The sequence below is a fragment of the Triticum dicoccoides genome, chromosome 3B, assembly GCF_002162155.2.
Source record: "Triticum dicoccoides isolate Atlit2015 ecotype Zavitan chromosome 3B, WEW_v2.0, whole genome shotgun sequence".
In the NCBI taxonomy this organism is placed as follows: Eukaryota; Viridiplantae; Streptophyta; class Magnoliopsida; order Poales; family Poaceae; genus Triticum; species Triticum dicoccoides.
In genome coordinates this window covers 286,947,987-286,970,887 of record NC_041385.1, presented here as the reverse complement: position 1 = coordinate 286,970,887, position 22,901 = coordinate 286,947,987, and positions in this window count along the sequence as shown.

Below are 22,901 nucleotides of genomic sequence, written 5' to 3'. Positions count from 1 at the left end.
CTTGAAGGTGCAGGCTGGTCAGCAGGAAGCTTCTTCTTTTTCTTTGCAGCCATCCTAGGGTCAATGCTAGGACGGCCAAGTGACTTACGCTTCTCAGCCTCATTGTAGGCAAGCACACACTTATCAGCCAAACTCTTCATGCGCTCACAAGAGCCTTGAGCTTCTTGGCACTTCTTCAGAAAAGCTTCTTTAAGCTCATGCAGCATGACCTTGGCCACATGTTGAACACTGAGCTTCGCCACATGCTTCTTGAATTGAGCCTTCTCATAATCAATTTTGTTCTTCAGCTCAACGATGCGCTGAGCAAGAGCTAGCTCAGAAGCAATGGTGCCACTGAAAGAGACGCTGAGGCCAATGGGAAGCTGCAAATCTTCAAAGCTTAGATTCGGGGTGTCGAACCACTCATCAATGAAGTTATGGATGATCGCCACGTCAAAGAGAGGCAAGTTGTTGAAGATTTCTACTTCTTCCTTGCTCTTTATCAGTTGCTCAAGGGCATCATCAGCAAGATCTTCATCACTGGACAGATCAATGGGCTCTTCATGCAAAATGGTGGCAGGAGTCAAGGCTTGATCAGTATGCCTGACAAGTTGCTTTTTCTTCTCCATCTTCTTGGAGATGCGGGATTGATCTTCAGACTACACACTGGCTTGAGGAGGTGCAGTGGCCAGTGGCTTCACATGAGAAGCTTTTCGAGGTGCAGCTAATGATGAAGCCTTAATTTTCTTTGGCTTCTGCGGCCTTGGAGGAGGAGCTGGGGCTTCATCAGAATCATCCTCATTGTCAGAATGATCCACTTTGGCACCTTGTACCTTGATGTAGGAGATGAGACCATCAAGGTTTGCAAAGGGGCCAATTCTGTTTTCTTCAGCTTCACGTGTGCCATCATCACGGGGAGTAGAGGGACTAGGATTGAAGTCTAATCCCCGTGACTTCTTGTTTTCCATTGCTGAAGCCTTAGCAAACTAGAAGTTGCGCTTGAAGAGATTGTCGTCACGACACCAGAGCAATGACGATGGGTCGGCTTCTTCAGGCTGTGGTCCACGGACCATGCAAGGATAGAATTCTTGCGCAATGGCTTCAACTTTGTTCTTGGGGGGAAGGCCTCGATGGAGAATATCACCCCAAGGTCTCTTGATAGCATTTTTCTCTGCGTACTCCTGGGTGACGAACTTGTATTTGTACCACTGTTCAGCCCAATAGCGTCGAACCCATTGGATTCGAGTATTGCGCTGATTGTAATCTTCTTCAGGATCTATTTTATACATTTCTGCCAGATCATCAGGCAGATCCTTTGAAGTTCCCCCACGACGCTGTCTGCCACCCTTCCTGACAGATTTCTCCGTAGCCATGAACTTCAAACTGAACGGTTTCAATATGTTCAAAGGCTTCAAAGGCTTTCGCTTGCTGGTCAGACAGGAACTGGCTTCAGGAGAATCAATGTGTTGCTGTAAGAATTCTGCAAACGAATGCAGACTATGAGAACATAGGGATTCTCCCATGGACATGTACGTGTGACAGCATTAGAGATGCGAGGGAAGGGGAAGAGGTCATATGCATTCTCAGAAGATTTGGAACATAAATCAGTTTGAAGACATTGACCTCATGATGCGAAGATATTCACTTATATGAGGTGAGTTGGTTCCAGATTTGTACCAATCCGTGAATAAGTACAAGTGAGGAATCAAACTAGATAGGAAATCTAAGTGAATAGACTAGGCATAATGAGTTGCAGACAGAATAGATCTAACATTGAGTAGGTAGAAACCACTTTCGGTAAATAGGATGAATCTATGAAGATCAAAAAGGTGGTAAAAATAGAGTTATAATTACCGCATGAAGAACTGCTAGAAGGGATGAATAGGAGACCGAGTAGTTCAGCCCACCGTGCCCTAACTTGGCGACGGAGGACACCTACGGCGACGGTGGAGAGGACGATGTCCGCGGCCGGCGTGAGGACGGCGTCGGAGAAGTCGCGGCAGCTAAGCGCTTCGTCGCCGGCGTCGTCGAGAGCTAGCGGTGGTTCTAGGGTTCTGATGAGGTGGAGAGGTCGAAGAAGGTTTTCTTGACCGCAGGGGACACGTATTTATAAGTAGGTGTGCGGCACAGCACAATTACGCAGGTGCCCCTGTCTGTTCACATACGTGGGACATGTGGCAAGCATGCAACATACTTAGAGTTTTCCCACGTTCCCACGCCCGCCAAGTTTGTCGGATGGTTGTTCCGGCTTCTCCGAATATCGAAAATAAAGATGAATCATTTAAATAGGACTTGATGTTTGTCTCTGTGTCTTCTGCTGACTAGGACGCAGAGAAGACATTCGACAGTTTCAATAGAATGCATATGATTTGGACAGATAGAGTTTGAGATAGAAAGCATAGAGAGGTTAGGGTCCGATCACATTCACTTAGTTCAAAAGATTCAACTTGAAGACATAGCAATAAGTGAATGCTGTAGAGGACAGAACGCTAGTATATATATATATATATATGCAATCAAATCATCATAGCGCAGAAAATCATGAAGATAAATTGAAACCGAAGACAAACCAAATGCGAAGTCTTTGCAAAAGTAATGCCATGAGTGAAACACTTCAAACAGAATTTGGTGGTGGCGTTACCCACCGTATAGGAAGTATTAGACCCAAACACGGCGCACAATTATCGTGGCGCTCCGAAGTCAAATTCCATGTTAATGTATTCACACTTAGAGTGTAAGTCTTCATTGATTGAAGATATACCTTACTTCGTGTGTTGCACATCTAAGTCATCAACATGCATAAGTGTTAGGATGTGTGCCTGATCACATGACATTAGAGGATTCCAAGATATTTAGCTCACACCGTAACATGCAAAACCTTTTCTCATCCAAGGGCTTTGTAAAGATATCTACCAGTTGTTCTTCTGTGTTGACGTGAATGATGTCAATATCTTTCTTCATGACATGATCTCTGAGAAAATGATGACGAATTTCAATGTGCTTTGTCTTCGAGTGCTGAACTAGATTGTTGGCTATCTTGATGGCACTTTCGTTGTCGCAGAAGAGAGGTACTTGTTTCAGGTTGATGCCATAGTCCTTGAGAGTTTGCTTCATCCATAGAAGCTGAGCACAACAGGATCCAACAGCAATGTATTCAGATTCAGCAGTTGAGACTGATACACAGTTCTGCTTCTTTCAAGACCAACAGACAAGTGATCGTCCCAGAAAGTGACATGTTCCTGATGTTGACTTGCGATCCACCTTGTCACCAGCATAATCAGCATCCGAGAATCCAACTAGGTCAAACCTTGAGCCCTTTGGATACCGTAATCCGAGTGTTGGGGTGTAAGCCAAATATCGAAGAATTCGCTTCACAGCTGAGTGATGCGATTCCTTTGGTGCCGCTTGGAATCGAGCACACATGCAAACACTAAGCATAATATCTGGCCTAGATGCACATAGATAAAGTAAAGAACCAATCATGGAGCGGTATACCTTTTGATCGAACTCTTTACCATTGTCGTCGGGACCAAGGTGGTGTTTGGCTGGCATTGGCGTCGTATAACCTTTGTAGTCTTCCATTCCAAGCCTCTTCAGACAATCTTTGAGGTACTTTTCTTCAGATATGAAGATTCCATTGCTTTGCTGACGAATTTGAAGACTAAGGAAGAACTTTAGTTCTCCCATCATGGACATCTGATATTGCTCTTGCATCATGTATCCAAACTCATCACTATACTTCTGGTTGGTGCAGCTGAAGATTATGTCATCCACATATATTTGGCACACAAACAGTTCACCATCATATGTCTTCGTGAAGAGTGTGGGATCGAGGGATCCTGGTTTGAAGCCTTTGCTCTTCAGGAAGTCTTTGATTGTATCATACCATGTGCAAGGAGCTTGTTTGAGGCCACACAGTGCTTTGTTTAGCTTGTACACCATATCAGGATGTTTTGGATCTTCAAAGCCAAGTGGTTGAGCGACATATACTCCTTCTTCAATCTTGCCATTGAGAAATGCACTCTTCACATCCATTTGATATAGCAAGATGTTGTGGGGATTTGCATAGGCTAGCAGTATGCGAATAGCTTCAAGCCTAGCAACAGGAGCAAATGTTTCATCGAAGTCAATTCCTTCAACTTGAGTATATCCTTGAGCCACAAGACGTGCTTTGTTTCTGACGACTTGACCATGCCCATCTTGTTTGTTCCGATATATCCATTTTGTGCCAATTATGTTATGCTTGCGAGGGTCAGGGCGCTTGACCAGTTCCCAAACATTATTCAGCTTGAACTGTTGAAGTTCTTCTTGCATGGCTTGAATCCATTCAGGTTCCATAAAGGCTTCAGCAACTTTCTTGGGTTCAGATATTGATACAAATGAAAAATGCCCATAGAAATTTGCTAACTGTGTTGCTCTTGATCGAGTAAGAGGACTAGGCGCATTGATACTTTCAATTATCTTCTCGATTTGCACTTCATTTGCAACTCGAGGATGAACATGACGAAGACTTTGCTCTTGCTGATCATTGTCATCATTGGGAGGATTGTCTTCGGTCTGAGCATTGTCTTCATGTTGATTTGGTGCAGAGATGATAAGTTCCTCTTCAGGCCGTGCTTCAGAAGGCATGATTTCACCAGTTCCCATCAGCCTGATAGATTCACTAGAAGGAGCTTCATCTAGTGTGCTTGGCAGGAGCTCTCGTTGTGAACCATTGGTTTCATCAAATCGCTCATCCACTATTTCAACGATTTTGTAGTGGAAGGGGTTGAATACTCTGTAGGAGTGCGAATCCTTTCCATAGCCAAGCATGAAGTCTTTGTGAGCTTTGGGTTCAAATTTTGACTTGTGATGGGGATCCTTGATCCAGCACCTAGCACCAAAGTCTCTGAAGTAACTGACATTTAGCTTCTTGCCAGTAAGGAGCTCATAGGATGTTTTGCCCAGAAGCTTATGGATGTAGACACGGTTGATGATGTGATAAGCTGTATCAATGGCTTCAAGCCAGAACTTCCTGGGTGTCTTGTACTCGTCGAGCATTGTTCGAGCCATCTCAATGAGGGTTCTATTCTTGCACTCAACAATGCCATTTTGCTGAGGTGTGTAAGGAGCAGAAAATTCATGAGTGATTCCCATTGTATCCAGATAAAGATCAAGGCCGGTGTTCTTGAATTCAGTGCCGTTATCACTTCTGATATGCTTGATCTTGACGCCATAATTGTTCATTGCTCGATTTGCGAATCGTCTGAAGACATCTTGTACTTCAGTCTTGTAGAGAATTATGTGCACCCATGTATATCTTGAGTAGTCATCAACAATGACGAAGCCATAGAGACACGCCGTTGTTGTGAGGGTGGAGTAGTGAGTAGGTCCAAATAAGTCCATGTGTAGCAGCTCGAAGGGTTGAGATGTTGACATGATTGTCTTCGAGGGGTGCTTGGCCCTTGTCATCTTCCCAGCTTCGCAAGCACCACACAAATGATCTTTCTTGAACTTGACACCTTAGATGCCTATGACATGCTTCTTCTTGACGAGAGTGTGCAAGTTCCTCATGCCAGTGTGCCCCAGCCTTCGATGCCAGAGCCAGCATTCTGAAGCTTTTGCAAGAAGACATATGGCAAGCTGTGGACCTGCTGAGGAATCTACCATGTATAGATCACCTTTCCTATACCCTTCAAAGACTAGAGACTTGTCAGATTCCATTAGTACAAGGCAACAATATTTTCCAAATATCACAATCATGTTTAAGTCACAAAGCATTGAGACAGACATTAAGTTGAATCCAAGGGATTCAACAAGCATCACTTTATCCATGTGTTGATCCTTTGAGATTGCAACTCTACCTAGACCCAATACCTTTCCTTTACCAGTGTCAGCAAATGTGATTTGACTCTTGTCGGATGGACGTAAGGTTGAGTCCATGAGAAGACTTCGATCACCAGTCATATGATTAGTGATTCCGCTATCAATAATCCATTTTGAAGCTTTTGGTGACATGCCCTACAGTGCAGTTAGGAGGATAGGCTTCACAAGGTATGTTGTGAAGCATAAGCATTTGATGCACATTTGGATTATCACAGCATAGATGAAAGTTAGCACACAGTATGACAGGTAAGCGATTCATATGTGGAATACATAGTAAGTCATTTTATCATGCGTCCCTTTGTGTTTTAGGTCCCTAGCAATTTTATCGGACGCCTTTGATTGCTGGCTGGAGACCACATTCTGCAAAAGTTTCACCACCCACATTTTTAGGGGTGGCTTAGAAGCAATGATTCTAAGTGCAACATCTAAGAATTTCGGCTTTCGAGCCCTAGCAAATAGCCTTGCAGGTGATGAATGATACTCATATGAATAAGCAGAAAAGTTCTTAGTATTGTGAACGTTTGAAGACACACGCTCATATTCATAAGTTTGAGTGTGATTTCCCTACAAAACATTGGCGTTAGGGTGACTCAGGTGAGTCCTATTTCTGTATGAAGCCGTTGGACCATGTGACGCCTTTAATTTGGGGTTTGTCTTCTTCCCTGGTGGTGTCATGACAACATTCACAGGAAGATTCTCAAGACACCTTTTGGGAACACAGATCTTCTTCATTGGCGGTCCATTCCTCTAGTTAGTACCAATATACCTGGCAAACACTTCACCATTCTGATTTTTGAATAGTTTATAGTTTGCATCAAAGGATTCATCAATGATAATAGGATTAGCACAGGTAAAGCCAGATAAAGTGGATGGATCCACTGAAGGTTCCTTTGCAGCAACCCATGTGGTTTTGGGATACTACTCAGGCTTCCAGTAGGAACCATCAACATTCATTTTCCTCTCGAACCCAACACCCTCTTTCCTAGGGTTTTGGTTCAGAATCTGCTTTTTGAGGACATCACAAAGTGTCTGATGCCCTTTCAGACTTTTATACATCCCTGTTTCAAGCAATGACTTCAACCTAGCGTTTTCATCAGCAATAGTAGTGGTATCCTCAGAAGAGGGGTTAGTTACCACATCAGTAGTTGAAGACAGAGCAACAGTAGCAGCAGTGGAACATTCAGCAACAGAGGCAGCGTTATCACGCTCAATGCATTTTAAGCATGGTGGTTCAAATTCATCCTGAGCGGGACTGATCTGTTGAGCGCGAAATGACTCATTCTCTTTTTGAAGATCTTCATGAGTCGCTTTCAATTTCTCAAGCTCTTGCTTCCTTTGAAGATAATCATAGGAGAGCTTTTCATAAGTGGTTGAGAGCGTCTCATGAAGACTTTCAAGTTCTTGATACTTAGCATGAAGATTTTTTATGTCTTCAACTAAGGACTATGAACATGTCATTTCCGCGTCCAACAGGTCATCGCTTTTGTCTAACAGTTTTTGAGTATGTTCCATAGCTCTTTGTTGTTCAGTAGCAATTTTAGGAAGTGTTTTGTAGCTGGGTTTAGATTCACAATCAGAGTCATCTTCACTTGATGTTTGAAAGTAACCGTGGCGCGATTTTATCTTGGCACCGCGTGCCATGAAGCAGTAGGTGGGAGCAGGATCATCATTGTCATCATCAGCGTTGGTGTGGGAGTCATTGTCTTCAGAGTTGAAGATGGACTTTGCGATGTAGGTTGTGGCCAGAGCCAAACTTGCAACGCCAGAGTCGGACTCAGCTTCAGATTCCACCTCTGCCTCCTCAGGAGCAGACTCCTCCTCTGAATCCATTTCCTTGCCAACAAAAGCACGAGCCTTGCCAGATGAGCTCTTCCAATGAGATGAGGATTTTGATGTGGACTTGGAAGAAGACTTTGATGATTTCTTCTTCTTCTTGTCATCAGAGTCATATTCCTTGCTCTTCTTCTTCTTCTTCTTCTTGTCCCACTGAGGACACTCAGAGATGTAGTGCCCAGGCTTCTTACACTTGTGACATGTTCTCTTCTTGTTGTCTTGAGTGGAAGCTTCATCATTTCTTGAATTGGATCGTGAAGACTTTCTGAAGCCCTTCTTCTTGGTGAATTTTTGGAACTTCTTCACAAGCATAGCAAGCTCCCTTCCAATGTCTTCAGGATCGTCAGAACCGTAGTCAGATTCTTCTTCTTCAGATGAGGAAATAACTTTTGCCTTCAAAGCACGAGTTCGGCCATAGTTGGGGCCATATATATCTCTTTTCTCAGAAAGCTGGAACTCATGTGTGTTGAGCCTCTCAAGTATATCAGACAGATCGAGTGTCTTGAATTCAGGACGTTCTTGTATCATGAGGGCAAGGGTGTCAAAGGAGGTGTCAAGTGATCTCAGCAATGTCTTGACAATTTCATGCTTGGTGATCTCAGTGGCGCCGAGAGCCTGAAGCTCATTTGTGATGTCGGTGAGGTGATCAAACGTGAGCTGGACATTTTCATTGTCATTTCTCTTGAAGCGATTGAAGAGATTGTGAAGAACACTGATCCTCTGGTCTCTCTGTGTAGAGACGCCTTCATTGACCTTGGACAGCCAGTCCCAGACTAGCTTTGACGTTTCCCGAACACTCACACGGCCATACTGTCCTTTGGTCAGATGACCACAGATGATGTTCTTTGCAGTCGAGTCCAGTTGAATGAACTTCTTGACATCAGTAGGGGTGACACCTTCACCAGTTTTGGGAACGCCATTCTTGACGACATACCAGAGGTCGACATCAATGGCTTCAAGATGCATGCGCATCTTATTCTTCCAGTAGGGATATTCTGTTCCATCGAACACGGGGCAAGCAGCGGAGACTTTGATTATCCGTGCAGTCGACATAGCTAAACTCTAGGTGGTTAAACCGAATCACACAGAACAAGGGAGTACCTTGCTCTGATACCAATTGAAAGTGCTAGTTATCGACTAGAGGGGGGGTGAATAGGCGATTTTTATCAAAGTCTTCAAAACGTGGAAGTTTCGAAGACAAACAATAGAAATAACCTAATTGATATGCAGCGGAAGATAAACTACAACAAGCAAGCCATAGTCAAGTATGCAATAGCGTTAACGTACGAAGACTAATAGCAGCTAGGTAGTAGGATCAGGATGGAAGATAGTATGAAGCCAATCAACAGTAGTAGTCAAGCAATGAAGTCAATCAGATAAGACAGATAAGCAATGACTTCACGAAGACAAACTCAAAGTAAAGGAGGGAAGAGATAGAACCAGTCACTTGTTGAAGACACAGGATTTATTGGACCAGTTCTAGTTGCTGTGACAACTGTACGTCTGGTTAGGGAGGCTGAGATTCAACTCAGAAGACAGTGTCTTCACCTTATTCCCCTTGAGCTATGGACACTTAGTCCTCGCCCAATCACTCTGGTAAGTCTTCAAGGTAGACTTCCGAACCTTCACAGACTTCGTTCACCCGGCAATCCACAATGACTCTTGGATGCTCAGAACGCGACGCCTAACCGGCTGGAGGATGCACAGTCCTGAAGTGTAATAAGTCTTCAGGTCACACAGATAGAAAGACTTCAGTGATGCCTAACACTCTTTGGCTCTGGGTATTTGGGCTTTGTCCTCGCAAGGATTTCTCTCTCTCAAATGCTTCGAGGTGGGTTGCTCTCAAAACGACAAAAGCCGTGTACTAACTCTGAGCAGCCACCAATTTATGGTGTAGGGGGTGGGCTATTTATAGCCACAAGGCAACCCGACCTGATTTGTCCGAAATGACGCTTGGTCACTAAGGAACTGACACGTGTTCCAACGGCCAGATTTCAAACACACGCGGCAACTTTACTTGGGCTACAAGCAAAGCTGACTCATCCAACTCTGGATAAAATTTGCTCTCATTGTCTTCGCTCGAAGATATAGGATTTGGGTTGAGCATCACTTCAGTCACTCTGACTTAGTTCACTTGGACCCCACTTAATAGTACGGTGGTTCCTATGACTCAACAAAGAAGAAAAGGAAACGACGAAACCACACAGTGTTCGCGCTCCATAGTCTTCACACAATGTCTTCTCATGTCATAGTCTTCAATATGAATATCTTCTCATACCACCATTGTCTTCAATGTCTTCATACGTTTTTAGGGGTCATCTCCGGTAGGTAAACCGAATCAATGAGGGACACTACCTGCGTTATCCTGCAATTCACACAAACACATTAGTCCCTCAACCAACTTTGTCGTCAATTCTCCAAAACTAACTAGGGGTGGCACTAGATGCACTTACAACAATGTCACCTCTTGCTGCAGTGCGTCAGTATCTCTCCACTAACAGTGCAAAAAGCACCTTCCTACGTAATTCTGGGTTGGTTGTCAAGGTAACCTCGTCCAAATCGCCTACCGAACAAAATCTTCCTGCTAGAAAGAGTGACATATATGTGCTCTAGACACAAGTCCCATCCCTAATGGACGTCGTTTCAGAAACAAGAATAGTGGTTAACAAATGTCGTCAAGATATGAATGGTTTTGAATCCAGACTATCAGACATCTGCTTCGTTGTTCAAGAGTAATGGCGGAAAAAAGGTGAAGATCATGCTGCTCCATCAGATTCTACAACCTGAAAAAATAGCACTCGGGTCAAATGATCTATGCTTCCATACATATGATGGTGCTTTTATCTGCAAGGACTGTAAACTTTATGTCAACAAGCCTTTTGTTGCATGGTTGGAATTTATTTTGTTGTGATACAACTTTTATGATGCTGCCAAAGGCTGGATTAATTACGATGCTAGTTTTGTATAGTGTAGGTTTATCTTAGTAATGTATTCAGCCGAAAGCTTCGTAGGAGACCAACATGCCACATTCGTCTGGCTCATTCCAATTGGGCTAAAAACGATTATGGGCCGAAATTTGCGTGTAGCCCACTAAAAATATCTAGGCCTAAATCAGCATAAGCTTTCATACTTCTCTGGTACGCCTGTGCCCAGAGTGGGCCTTTAACAGGCCTAAACATAATTTGGGCCCTCGGTAACAATAGGCCGTTTACATGTGTAAATATCTCCAGCCCATAAAAAACATGGGCCTTTAATAGGCTGAAAGTGCGATTGGGCCCTGATTGTGCCAAATAACACACTGGTCTTAGCAGGCCGAAATGGTGGTCCATTTACGATGCGGATCTTTCACAGGCCGAAATTCGGACGGGCTGTAAATGCGCCGACCTAATACATGGGCCTTTAATAGGCCAGAAGTTTGGCCGGGCTAGATTATCGTCATTTTTATATGGGTCGTTAATGGGCCCGGTGTGACGTTGGGCCACATATGGCCCATCGATTTCGTCCGACGTTAATAGGTCGAAAATCACAACAAGCCAAAAGTGGCCCAAATCTATAGTGGGCCTCTAATAGGCCGAATTTCACACATGGCCGAATATGACCCAAATCCTTCACGGTCATTTATGGCCGAAAGTTTCAATGGCCTGTAAATGGGCCCAAATGAAACAAGACCTTTAACAAGCCGGAAATACACCGGGCTGTAATTCGGCCCAAATACTTAGCGGACTGTTAACGGGCCAGAAGTGACCATGGGCCGCGATGATGACAAGTTTAGTACAGGCCGTTGACGCGCCGATTTGACACTAGTCGTACGGGCCTTAACTGAGAATGTTGGTGAAAGTGCGTTATATCGACTAGAGGGGGTGAATAGGCGATTTTTATGAATTCTTCACTGAATAATTTGCCGGTGAGGAAATTCCTTAGCGAAGAACTACTTGCAGCGGAATAAGTACTCAGAAGTAAGCATGACAGAATACACACATGGTCATCATGATGAAATGAAGACAAACATAGAGTACAGAAAGCGTAAACACAGGATAACACAAGATGAAGACAAACAGACTGAAGAAATTGAACTGAGGAAATTGAGAAATTCTTCAGTCAAAGTCTTCAAACACAGATATGAACAATCACTCAACACATTAATGAAGAAATGAAAGAATAGAGGAAATAGAACCAGTAAGGTTGGTGAAGACAATGATTTGGTAGACCAGTTCCAACTGCTGTCTCAGTTGTACGTCTGGTTGGAGCGTCTGAGTATTTAAACTCGAGGACACATAGTCCCGGACACCCAGTCGTTGAGCATGCAGCTCAGGACACCAAGTCCTCACCGTATTCTCCTTGAACTACGGTCATACAGACCTCGTTCAATCACTCTTGGTAAGTCTTCAGGCGACTTCCAAACCTTCACAGACTTTGATCACTCGGCGATCCAAAATTCCTCTTGGATGCTCTGTGATGCCTAACCGTCAAGAAGAAGCACAATCTTCAAAGGTAACAAGCATCAGATCCATGTAGGATCAATCTCTTTAGTGATGCTCAATCACTTTGGGTTTGTAGGTGTTTGGGTTGGGGTTTTTCCTCACTCGATGATTTTCGCTCAAAGTCCTCGGAGGATGGGTTGCTATCATATGACAAGTGTCAATTTCTCTCGGAGCAGCCAACCAACTAGTGGTTGTAGGGGCGGCTATTTATAGCCTAGGGAGCAACCCGACATAATAAGACATAAATGCCCTTCGATGATATGACCATTAGGTGGATAAGATATTTTGGGACAGTTGGCGCGGAGCATAGCAACGGTCGGAATTTTGACTCTCAAATTCCTCAGGGCTATCATGTTCCTCACTTGCGAATTCCTAACTCCTCAGTCAGAACAAATTCCTCAGCGACCAGAAGAACTTCGTCTCTGTCACTTAAGAAATGGACTGAACTGTATGAGATTTCCAATGGCTTCACTCGAAGGGATTGGATTTTGAGTTGAGCATCATATGGACCCTGAGGGGCCTGCCTCCTGAGGGGTCGGGCCTGGCGATGTCCTCTTCTTCTTGGGGGCTGTCTCAGGGAGGCTCCTGCTCCTGCGATCTGGGTCTTCAAGTGATGCGGCCTGAAAAGCTCGCTCCAGGGAGCACACTGCGTCTCTTTCTTCACAGGGCACCGTGATGACTCCGCCACTTACTGGCATCTTGAGGACGTTGTAGCCATGATGAGTCACGGCCATGAACTTGGCGAGAGCTGGATACCCGAGGATGGCATTGCACGGCAGGCGAATGTGGGCGACGTCAAAGTCGATGAGCTTTGTGCGGTAGTTGTTGCGTGCCCCAAAGGTGACAGGGAGACGGACCTGCCCGATTGGAACTGTGGAGCCGTCGGTGACTCCGGAGAAAGTCTTGGTTGGCTGAAGCTGATCGTAAGGCACTTGGAGATTGTTGAATGTCGCTACGGATAGGATGTTGAGCCCTGCCCCGCCATCAATGAGGGTCCTGGTGACTTGCACGTTGCTGATGACTGAGGAGCAAAGCATCCGGAGGACTCCGGCTGTGGCAGCGCACTTGAGCTGATCCGCTGAGCTGAACGTGATGGCGCACGCCGACCACCTGAGGGGGTGCGTGGCTTCATGCTTGGGGAGAACTGCATTCACTTCGCGGGCAAACTGCTTGAAGATGCGTTGAGAGGCTGGGGCTTGAGCTCCGCCCAGGATGGAGGCGATCACGTGCGGCTCCTAGAAGCCCCCAGCCCCCTCGTCATGATGATGGTCCTCGTTTCTCCTTGGCTGCGGCGGTAGTGGAGGGAGGCCTGCGTTTCCTTGCGGACGATCCTCGCGAGGCTGATCCCTCCAGTTTCCCTCGCGAGGCTGATCCTGCCAGCGTTCCTCGTGAGGTCGGTCGCGCCACCCTTGGCGAGGGCCGCGGTCTTCCCAGCGTCCTGCGTTCCTTCCTCCTCCTCGGCCATAGCCACGATCGTTGCGGTCGGGGCGTCGGCCGACCCTTCCTTCTCGCACGGCTCGGAGCTCTTGGCATTCCTTGGCGTTGTGGGTGTGGAGGTCGTGGTACACACAGTACCGGCTGCCCTTGAAAGACTAGGGCTGATCCCTGCCCCGCTTGGTATCTGGTTCTGCCGCGAGCACGGCAGCCCCCTTGCGCTTCACGTCCTTGGCCTTGGATTTCTTCTCTTCTGGGTCCGCGGCTGGCAGCTCGAGGAGGGAAAGGCGCCCTTCCTCAGCCCTGGCGCACTTGCTTGCCAGGTTGAACAGCTCCAAGGAAGTGCACAGATCTTCATGCATCGCCAGCTCCTCCTTCATCTTGACGTCAAGCACGCCGTCGGAGAAGGCTGAGATAATAGCCTCCTCGGTCACCTTGGGAATCTTGAGACATGCAATGTTGAAGCGCTGGATCTACTTCTGCAAGATCTCCTCTGGTTGCTGCTTGATGCAGCGCATGTCGCTCTCGGCAGGTGGCCGGTCGCGAGTACCTTGGAAGTTGGCGATGAAACGGGTGCGCATCTCGTCCCAGGAGGAGATCGTGCCTGGAGCTAGGTTCAGGAGCCAGGTGCGGGCCCCGTCCTTGAGCGCCATGGGAAACCAGTTCGCCATGACCTTCTCATCCCCGTTGGCGGCTTCGATGCCCAGCTCGTAGAGCTGGAGGAACTCCGCAGGGTCGGCCGTGCCGTCATACCGACGAGGCAGGTCTGGCTTGAACTTGCAGGGCCACGCGACGCTGCGCACTTCGATGGTGAAGGCGCGGCAGCCTGCTGTGGCCACGGGAGGCCTCTAGTGACGAGGAGCTTGGTCTTGCGGGCCCCCATGCACTGCAGCTGGGAGCAGCATGGTGTCTTGGCATGCTGGAACAGGAGCGTGGTCGCGACGGACCGGAGCAGGGAGCACTCGGGCAGCTTCCTGGGGGCGAGGAACCTCTTGGCAGCTCCACTCTTGCTGCGCTAGCGCCAGACGGGGTGGGTTCCGTCCAGGGTCCACATGCCTTGGGGCCAGGGCGCCTTCTTGAGGGGGAGGCGGCTGAGGTGCCCCCAGAGCTTCATTGCCCGCGTAGGGCGGGGCGCGGTGCAGCAAGAAGGATGGCGCGGGGAGCCCCCTGTGGCGCGGACGAGCTCGGCGATGCGGTCGAGCCACTCTTTGTAGACGTCGTCGACTGGGCGGTAGCGCAGGAGCTCGTTTGCCGCGATGAGCGCATCTCGAGTCTCCATGGCCGCGCGGGGCGCGCGGGACGAAGAACCAGCCGGGGCGAGCGAGGGAGTGGCAGTGCGGCCGTCTCACCTCATGGATGGATGCTGGGACGATGCTTGCTGCTCGTTCCCCGCCGGGCCGGTGGCGGTGTTGACGGCAGGCGACGGGGAACGGCGGGGATGGCCGCCGACAGGGGCCGTCTGGGTGATGCGGGAAGCGAGAGCGGCTCGGCGCTCGGCGCGGGCCCGACGAGCGTCTGACATGGACGCAATGGTTGGTGAAGAACAGGGCGGGGGAAAACAAATTCCGGTGCACCCCCTACCTGGTGCGCCAAATGTCGGATTTCGGGTTCCGGCAGACCCTCTAGATTCGAACACTGGTGTGCGCGTGGAGATTTCGCCCTCTACCTACCTGCACCTCACCGCTTGGCTATGATCTAAGCAATCAAAGGAACAACACAAGAGACACAGAGTTTATACTGGTTCAGGCCACCATTGTGGTGTAATACCCTACTCCAGTGTGTGGTGTGGTGGATTGCCTCTTGGGCTGATGATGAACAATAGAAGAAAGAACAGCCTCGCGAGGGTCTGTTCTTGGCTGGTGCGATGAACCTCTGGGGGGAGTTTAGTCGCTCTCTCTACTGGTTTCCTGGTGATGACCGGATGCCTCTACCTTGTGGGTGGCTAGTCCTATTTATAGGCAAAGGCCCTGGGCCTCTTCCCAAATATTGAGCGGGAAAGGCGCCAACAATTGGCCATTTTGAAGGGGAACATCTAGTACACTTATCCTGACTAAAGTTGGTCCTCGCCTGCCAAAGGCTCTGGTGGTGACGCTGGCTTGGCCTCCAAGATGACCTCCATCCTGCCGTTCTGCTGGTCTTGGTCTTGTTGCACCGAAATGGATGCCTTTGCTTGATGCTCTCGCCTGCGCTTGCTCCCTTTGCACCAAAGAGGAAAGGAAGGACACTGCCGGGCTGGCGCCCGCTTGGCGCCCTTGGTCGTCATGGCTTGCGTCTTGGGCACCTCGTGAGGTACCCTGCCTTGATCTCTCCGCCTCCTCGCGAGCCAGCCTGACGAGGCCGTGCCTGAGGAGGCCTCCTGTCGTCCGTCCCATCAGACTTGGCCCCTCGCGAGGGTCTTGAGCTCATGCTGATGAATATGGGCCATGCTGGGCCGCCCCTTGAGCCACACCGCAGGCCGCAGGCAGGCAAGTATGGGGACCCTCGTTCCCAGAACGTCGACAGAAGTATTCTGGCATACGAATACTTACGACTTCGCCAGGGGCTTGGCCCTGGGTAGCCACTCCTCCTCTCTATAGGCGGCGGTTGTGGAGTGGTCCGGAGGGAGGGTCCATCCCTTCTTGGACCCTTCGGCCTCCCTGGAAGGGGTGGCCTTCCTCTTATTCTCCCCCTTGTTTTGGGGGAGAGGGTTTTCCTCCTCCTCCTCGTTGTTGTTGGACGAGACCACCCCGGTGTCTTCGGACGATGAGTCCGGCACTACGTTGCGCCGGGAAATTCTTCTCGTCCCCGCAACTTTCTTCTTGGCCTTCTTCTCTGGCACCTCATAGGGTGCCGGAACCAGCATCTCCGTCAGGAGTTCATTTGTTGGGTCCTCAGGCAATGGAGCCAAACAGTCGATCCGCTCCGCCATCACCACATATTCATGTTAAAATAGCACAGTGGCCTAAGTTTCTCCCACAAATACACTGAGGAAAGGCACATCTTGTAGAATGCTTACCGCATTGGCCTGGCACCTGGCGCTGAGTTCGCGGTCCTCAGAGGTGGGAGGAGGGACTTCGCTGGGCTTGAACAAAACCTTCCAGAAGTCTTTGTGCGTCGTGTCAAAGAGCTCTTTGAGTGTCTGGTGTTGGGACGCATCGAACTCTCACAGGTTGAATGTCCGTCTTTGACACGGGAGAATCCGGCGAAATAGCATGACCTGGATCATGTTGACAAGATTGATATTCTTGGTTATAATATTCTTGACACAATTCTGGAGTCCAGTCAGCTCCGTGGATGCGCCCCAGGCTAGGCCTTTCCTCTTCCAGGAAGTGAGCTACACAGGGATGCCAAATCGGAATTCGGGGGTCGCCACCCATTTGGCGTCGCGCGGCTCGGTGATGTAGAACCATCCCGATTGCCACCCCTTCACGGTCTCCGCAAAGGAGCCTTCGAGCCAGGTGACGTTAGGCATCTTTCCCACCATGGCGCCGCCACACTCCACCTGCTGGCCGACCACTATCTTCGGCTTCACGTTGAAGATCTTTAGCCACAGACCGAGGTGGGGCCTGATGCGGAGATAGGCCTCGCATACGACGATAAACGCCGAGATCTTGAGGATGAAGTTAGGGGCTCGATCATGAAAATCCATCTCGTAAAAGAACAAGAGCCCGCGGACAAATGGGTGGATGGGGAATCATAGTCCGCGAATGAAGTGGGCGAGGAACACGACCCTCTCATGGGTTCCTGGAGTCGGAATGATCTGTCTTGCGTCCGGGAGCCGGTGCGCAATATATGCGGCCAAATATCCGCCCGCCCGGAGCTTCGTAATGTCCTCCTCCTTGACGGAGGAGGCCACCCACTAGCCACCCGCTCCGGACATGTTTGGCTGTGCGGAGATGGTGAGATTTGGGGCGCTGGAGCTCGAGTGTGCTAGAATGGATGAGCGGAGAAGGAAGGGGGCGTGGGTGAAAGATGAGAATTCCTATCTCTTTATAAAGGCGGTAGAAACTGTGCGCCTCCTCACTAGCCCGTTAAGATCGCTTATTTCCCAAGCGCCACGAATGATGGTGTGGTTGAATTACCCATGCCCGTATTGATGAGAATCCCGTTATAAGGGGACACGATCTCTGCTTCGATAAGATGTGACAAGGAAACCGCCTCGCATTACGTGCAATGGCTGGTTGTGAAGAAACGATTTGAATAATGACTGAACCGTGGCATGATGTCATGCTATAAAAAGCTGTCAGCATATTAGATTTGTGGAATATTATACTCTCTATGGTGGAATGTGGAATTTGTTTCGCAGAGCCGGACATGATCCTTGTGTTCTAAATCTTCTATGGAGGATCCGGAGAAGGAACCCTCCTTGCAATGCCGAAGACAATATGCACGCCGGACTCATCGTCATTGAAGCCTGGTTCAGGGGATACTGAGGGAGTCCTAGATTAAGGGGTCCTCGGTCAGCCGGACTATATACTTTGGCCGGACTGTTGGACTATGAAGATACAAGATTGAAGACTTCGTCCCATGTCCGGATGGGACTCTCCTTTGCGTGGAAGGCAAGCTTGGATATTTGGATGTGTAGATTTCCTTCTCTGTAACCGACTCTGTGTAACCCTAGCCCCCTCCGGTGTCTATATAAATTAGAGGGTTTAGTCCGTAGGACAAGAACAATCATAATCATAGGCTAGCTTTTAGGGTTTAGCCTCTACGATCTCGTGGTAGATCAACTCTTGTAATACTCATATCATCAAAATCAATCAAGCAGGAAGTAGGGTATTACCTCCATCGAGAGGGCCCGATCCTGGGTAAAACATCGTGTCCCCTGCCTCCTGTTACCATTAGCCTTAGACGCACAGTTCGGGAACCCCTACCCGAGATCCGCCGGTTTTGACACCGATAGAGGCCGTTGAAAGGGACGGGTTGTTCATCGCCGACGGGTCTAGTGACCCCTCCGAAGAGGAGGACAACATGATGTTGGACTGGGCCGGGCTGCAAGTGCACAATCCAGCACATCAAAAACAATAAAGTAAAATGTCAGGTGTATTGCTGTGTCCGGACACTTACGAGTTGTCTAGGGGCTTGACCCTAGACTCCCACTCCCCACCGCTGTTGGCGGCTGCTGCGGAGTTGTCTGGAAGGGAAGTTTTCCCCTTCTTGGACGCCTTGGCCTCCACATGTGTGGAGGCCTTCCTCTTCTTTCTCCCCCAGCAGGGGGGGATGGATTTCTTCCTCCTCCTCCTCTTCCTCGTCGTCTTTGGTGGAGGAGTGCATCTCGGCATCTTCGGATGTCATGTCCGAAGTTCCATTGCGACGAAGACCACTTCTGGTCCCCGTGGCCTTCTTTTTGGCCTTCTTCACCGACACCTCATAAGGCGCCGGAAACAACATCTTCGTTAGAAGAGGCGTTTCTGGATCTTCGGGCAGCGGAGCCGGACAATTAATCTGCTCCGCTATCTCTACCCAGGCCCGGAAAATTGGTAGGGAGGCTTAGATTCCTCCCTCAGATATGCCAGTCAAGGATATACCATGAAAACATGAAAGAACTTACCGGATTAGGCCGACGTTTTGAGCTAAGCCCACGATCCTCGATCCTGGGCGGTGGTACCTCGCCGGACTTGAAGAGCACCTTCCAGATGTCTTCGTGCATCTTACCGAAGAGCTCTAGCAGCGTCTGGTGCTTCGCCGGGTCGGACTCCCACAAATTGCAAGTGCGGCGCTGGCGCGGAAGGATCCGACGGAACATCATAACCTGGACCATGTTGATAATCGTGATTCTCATGCTTATCATATTCTGGACACACGTATGGAGCCCCGTCAGCTCGTCCAAAGAGCCCCAGGCCAGGCCTTCTCTTGCAAGGAGGTGAGCCGCATTGCAACTCCAGATCGGAATTCGGGGGCCGCCGCCCAGTAAGTGCTGCATGGCTTGGTGATGTAGAACCACCCCTATTGCCACCCCTTTACGGTCTCCAAAAAGGAGCCTTCGGGCCAGGTGACATTTGGAATCTTGCCCACCATGGTGCCTCCACAATCCTCTTGTTAGCCGCTCACCACCTTTGGCTTCACATTGAAGGTCTTCAGCCATAGGCCGAAGTGAGGTGGGATGCGGAGGAAGGCCTCGCACACAACAATAAATGACAATATGTTGAGGATGGAGTAGGGGGCCAAGTCATGGAAGTCTGGCCCATAGTAAAACATTAGTCCGCGGACGAATGGGTGGAGGGGGAATCCCAGCCCGCGGATGAAGTGGGTGAGAAACACCACCCTTTCCTGGGGCTCCGGGGTGTGGACAATCTGTCCCTTGGGTGGAAGTCGATGAGCGATGTCCTTGGCCAAGTACCCGGCCTCCCAGAGCATCTTGATGTCCTCCTTCTTGACGGAGGAGGCCATCCACTTGCCTCCAGCTCTGGATCTGGACATGATTGGAGTGCTTTCTTAGGCGGAGAAGGCAAGAGCTTGGGCGCTGGAGCTCGAGAATGGAGGGGTAGAGGAAGGAGAAGGCGTGGGTGAACAAGGATGAATCCTTATCCACTTGTGAAGACAGTAAGAGTTATGCGCCTCCGTGCTCGTCTAAAAATCAGCCTATTCCCCAAACGCCGTGCAGATGGCACGGTTGGGTTTCCCATGCCCGTATTGAGCAGAATCCCGTGATAGGGGGACACGATCTCTACTTTGACAACAGGTGCCAGTAAAACCGCACCTTGAAATACGGAGCGGCAGGCTAAAAACCGGTCCGAATAATGACCGGGCAGTCGCATGATGTCACGCTACAAAAAGTTGACGGTGGATTGGACTCGTGAAATATTATACTCTCTATAGTTGTGTGTGGTACTTGTTTTGCAGAGCCGGACATGATTCTTGTGTTTGGAATTTACTTTGAAGTATTCGGAGAAGGAACCTGCCTTGCAATGCCAAAGACAATCTGCGCGCCGGACTCATCGTCATTGAAGCCTGGTTCAGGGGCTACTGAGGGAGTCCTGGACTAAGGGGTCCTCGGACATCCGGACTATATACTTTGGCCGGACTGCTGGGCTATCAAGATACAAGATGGAAGACTTCGTCCCGTGTCTGGATGGGACTCTCCTTGGCATGGAAGGCAAGCTTGGCGATTCAGATATGTAGATTCCTTTCTCTATAACTGAATTTGTACAACCCTAGCTACCCTGGTGTCTATATAAACCGGAGGGTTTAGACTTCTAGGGTTTAGTCACAACAATCATATCCTCATAGGCTAGACTTCTAGGCTTTAGCCATTACAATCTCGTGGTAGATCAACTCTTTTAATACCCATATTCAAGCAGGAAGTAGGGTATTACCTCCGAAGAGAGGGCCCGAATCTGGGTAAACATTGTGTCCCCCACCTCTTGTTACAATTAGCCTTAGACGCACAGTTCGGACCCCCTACCCGAGATCCATCGGTTTTGACACCGACAGTGCTCAAGAAAACTACTACCTATTTTCTAAATAGTAGATGTTTGGGTACTTTAAATTGAACTGTGAAAACATCTTCTATTAAGGAACAGGGGTTGTAGAGTTTTCTCAAATTATCCCAGTAAAGCTAGTCACACCTTTGTGAAAATTAATGTTCATTATGTTATCGGAGGAGGTATGTATGTTTGTCTCTAATGCTTGTCGACTACATACCTGACATCATGATGTAGTGTTAAGTCATTTCCTTTTGTACAATGTCACTAAATTGTCAAGGCAGTGATGGCATTTTATTTTAGTTCAACTGCACAAAATATGCTTAAAAGAAGAGGAAAGGTCAGGAATCGATCATTCTTTCAGAAAGAACTATATATGCCTTCCTGACATTAGTCGTTGTTGCCTTATTTATTCCTTCAAATGGGTGGTTAGAAATAGTGTTGCTACCTTATCCCATTAAGAAATTGGAATGCTTATATTTGTCAGTCTATGCTTCAACTAGTGCCACTTTTATAGTAATCACACTATCAATATCTATGCAAACAGGGATGCTCGATTTTAGTGGAACTACACAAAAAGTCCAAATGGTTCAACATTAGGAGCATGTTTACTTCCAAACCTTAATATCCAATTGGTGGCACTATGAGCTGTTCATTACGAAGGTACATGGTTCGCTACTATCTTGCTACTCTTTTGGTACTGTCATTAGATAGTAATACTAGTGGTTTGCATGTGAATTTATTGGCAGGGTGGACCTACATTGGAGGTGGAGGACAAGATTCAATGATTGGATGCTCAATTTCGGTTGTATCGATTTCACCTCTTCCATCAATGCAAACATGGATATCCCTGGTCTAATGAAGAATAGGCACTATATTTCTGCTCTGAACCCGCAAATCAATTCAGTATGAAATTGTCTAGGGCAAAACATGACTGTATCAAATTGTCCAGTGCAAAACATGACAGATGCTAAGCGGAAGAGACATGTTTAAACCAAAAATACAAGGTGGGGTAGATGTTTACTAGCTGCTTGATATTTGTGCAGACGGAGATGTCTGCTCATTGCTATTTGGCAAACAAACAAAGTGACCGCAATTTTGGTTGAAATGCACAAGAGAATAGTATAGTCACTACATGCAGGGCCATTTGAAAATAGGCACAGAAAGATTGGATAGTCACTTCATGGACTGCAGAAAAGTAGTACTGTACTATTTATTGGCCAACACTAGGTGCTTCATTGCTTTGGTATGATTAAATAATGGGCATCATTTTGCCTGAGTTAAAGTTTGTATTTCGAAAATAGTCTTGCCGTGTGATTGAGAGAAGACCAAATCATATTGCAGTGGATGTTCCTCCATCATGTGTGGTTCAATCTCATGGTTCCAGCTGTTCGTGAAACCACTTACATTTGCAAGAGGAATTGTAGACTTCACAAAAAAATTTGTCTTTCAGTCTGTACTGAATGTTGGCCAAGAGAAGCATCCATGTTAGTAGGAAGAACATATGGTTTTCTAGATCTTTGCTTTTGGAGCTACATATTTGTATATGATGTGTGAATCAATAAGATGCATTAACATGTTGATCTTATGTATGGGAATCGTACTAGTTGGTCTTAGTGGCGATGCAAGATCTGAAGTGGCTTATCTTTGATTTTGGAGCTACATATTTGTATATGGTATGTGTTTACAAGTTAGTGATCGATCACTAGCTAGCCTACCAATGCGCTCCTGACAGTTTTAGTTGTGACGCAAGATCCAAAGTGGCAGTTTTTTTGAATAAAAATGCCTACCTCTAAAGAAACTGACAAGCTGCTCTGAAGAAAATGCCATGCGAATTTGAAGAAACTGCCATCAAAAGCATACGCAAATGCCATATCTCCCAGCTGACGTTCATCAACTAATGCTA